This window comes from Galendromus occidentalis, unplaced genomic scaffold, assembly GCF_000255335.2.
Source record: "Galendromus occidentalis unplaced genomic scaffold, Mocc_1.1 scf7180000077480, whole genome shotgun sequence".
In the NCBI taxonomy this organism is placed as follows: domain Eukaryota; kingdom Metazoa; phylum Arthropoda; class Arachnida; order Mesostigmata; family Phytoseiidae; genus Galendromus; species Galendromus occidentalis.
The window spans coordinates 1,038,762-1,042,084 of NW_003805468.1; positions in this window are offsets into that span (position 1 = coordinate 1,038,762).

Here is a 3,323-nt window from a genome sequence, read left to right on the forward strand (position 1 = left end):
AAAGAGCTGCCTCTAGGAGTACGCAGATCACCTGCAATGAGATCTTGACTCGTTAGAACTCAGCTGGAAGGACTCAGTGCACTTCGGAGCTCATGGTCGCGCCACTCACCGAACTTCGCACCATCATTCCGTCGGTGTTTGTATTTCCCGTCCGTTGATGGCGGCCTTTTATTGAAACTTTCCCCTGTCGGCGGCTGACCACAACTTCCCCTGCTTCCGAACCTCTGAGAACCCTAAGCTGAAAAATCACACGATTGCGAAAACGCGACTTTCAAGTGTCGTCTAATTATAGAAACGTGGCTAATCCGAGACTTTTCGATCGATTTGTTGACTCCCTGAAATCTTACTGCAATTTTGTTTGTTCCGGGGTCTAAATGGAGACGATGTGGAGAGCTGGCGGTGGACTGTTGCCGAAGGAAATTCCGGACCCCAACATATCGACCCGGCTCCGGACCGATCTGATCTCGACAGATACGTTCGCGGGCCAAAAACTCTCCGACCCTCGATCCGGACCTCGGGAGAGCTCCTGCCAGCCAGAGTGCGATCAAGAACTCCGTGGTGCAATATATTCAAATCCTTCCGTCTTATGCGCCTTTCAGACGTGGGCGAGGGGCTCACCACGGATCCTCGAGTACTGGAGATCATATCGTACATCAGCATACGTACGTATTACATCAGCGTGGGAATCGTGATTCCAGCGGCTCGAACTCCAGTGGGGCAGAGCTTCCGACTCATTCACAGGGGACGTTCCTCATTGAATCATGGACAGCACTGCCAACTCATTCGTATGCGATCGGCGATCAGGACGGACATACCGCGATGGAACAGCGAAGAAGATGCTGGAAATGCTTGGTTCGCTTCGCGAAGATCATCCGGAATCTGGACGCGGAATAATTATTCTCCCTCCTTAATGGAGCAAGCTAGGAAATTTTTCTGAACTTGGACCAGGGAGTCCATCCGGAAACAGGGACAACTGGATATCCATCCGAAAAGCTATACTGACTGCGAGCGGAGGCGGAGGGGGAAAGAAATTCTCAGAGCCGGCGATTTCGAGTCGCTCATACCGGACTTTCTTTTCGACCCTGCCCCCCCATGAGCCGATCGGATCAACGCTCGTATCGCTCCGATTTTCAAAACAGGGATGTGCGCGCAGAACGCGAGCATTACCGTCTCGTGAACCCGATCCTCACACTCGCCATTCCCGCTGAAGAGGCACCTTCCAGTGAGCCGCATCCTCAGTGTCGGCATTCTACATATATAAATAATCGGTCGAGTCATTTAGTAGACTTAGGTAGTTTACGATTCTCTCCCAAATCTCGTCTCCATCTCCTTGTGTGGAAAACCGGCCTTGATGCTGCCTAAGGAAGCTCCGATCCGGGCCGCTCGCGAAATCACTCACAAAGATCTGCTCAACGACCCACTCTCAGATCGTGGTCCCGAGACGATTCTGGGAGTCAGACTGCTGTACAGCTAATGAGTATAGCGTCGGGACTCGCGCATTCAGCCAACGATGTGAGCAGGGCTAAGGTCTGGCCTCTGAAAATCATGGATTCCTCCCATTGCCGATTTAGTCGAAGCGTGAATAATTCTGCCCGCGTGCCCATGATGGGACATCAATGTTCCATGGTGGTTCTGAGCAATCACTTGCCTGTCTAACCTCTCTACCGCGAGGCTTCCCGCGTGTGGTCGTTCGATTGCTTCGAAGAAATCGGAACTCACGGAAAACTACGTGAGATATTCTCCCTTGTTTCGGAAGATGACACGGATTCAGCCTAATCGACCCGTAGTGCGCAACACTTGACGAATGGATGAAAAATGAATCCCGTGTGATATTTCAGCCGAGCTCTGTTCCGAATCCGGGGAGGTTCGCCGATCCCCCACGGATCTCACGCTCATCTTGAGGAAGGAATGTCGGGAATACTCAGCGCATTTGCTTCTGGAGATTTAGTTCGAAATTCAGACAATGCCCCGAGAGGATGAGGGGAGGACAAACATACAGTGCAACCATGGCGATTGATTTCGGTCCGCGCAGATGCAGCCGCTGAAAACATTCACCTCGAAAGAAAACGTGTCGCTGGCGTGCACCACGGGTCTTCAACGTGCCTCTTGGGGAACGCTGCTTGCTGAGTGAAGCAGCTCGGACGGAATAATTGAAGTCACCGACGAGGAGTCGCTCCACAGATTCGCGAAATCGTGATACGGCCAGCCTCGTTAGGTCCTCCTATTAGGGAAGGAATCCAACTATCGAGAACAATCTGTTGATTCATCGATAGGTCCCCCTTTGTGGATGGAGTAGTCAAATCAAATTACTAGGCAATGTTATATCTTTTCGCAAACATGATCCCTCATCCCCACATGACGTTCGAATTCCTTCGCATCGAATGACATCGCCTGTATCGCCCGATAATCGCCTGTATCCGGACATTATGATTATCCGACTCTCGAATAAGTATAGATCCGACTGCGGTATCCTTATTCTAGCGTTCCCCACACCGTCCGGCGAGAGGGAATACTCATCAGAGGCGATTCCCTCGTCGATGTGGTCGTCGGTTATCGCTCTTGCGGATTGGATTGATATGAAATGTCCGAAATTCAGGAACTCTACTGATTATCGCTGAATGTATCGCTTTATTTACAATCGGGCTTCGTTCTCACGCTATACCAACGATCGAGTGGGCTCGACTCACACGGCTCACTCCTTGCTAACAAACACAGTTTTTTCTTTCATCTGACCATTGTTCACGAACTGAACGCGTTTACAGACTGACTACATAGATGACGTTTCGGGAGACATTGAGAGAACGGATTCCTCCTCATTCACAGAGGGGCTCACATGATCGGACAGGTTCACGACAGAAACATAGCGCAATGGCACAAAAATATTTATGTTATATCACGATGGAATATATCACCATCCTCCGCCACCTCCTCCTCCTCCGGACCAACCTCCGCCTCCTCCCCCGGACCATCCTCCACCGCCGCCGTGACCTCCACCTCCTCCAGACCATCCTCCACCGCCGCCGTGGCCTCCTCCCCCACCTCCTCCCGATGCTTTCATGGTCTTGACGATGAAAAGTTTTTGCCGCCTCCTCCTCCTCCACCGTGACCACCTCCTCCTCCACCGTGACCACCTCCTCCTCCACCGTGACCACCTCCTCCTCCTCCATGGCCGCCTCCCCCACCACCACTGGACCGTGAGAGCTTTTTGATGAGGGCTACAAGATTGGCAGCTTGTTTCGCACCGCCTCCGTCGCCCCCACCGTAGCCGCCGCCACCGCCGTGGCCACCACCACCGTGGCCGCCCCCTCCTCCGCCTCCTCCGG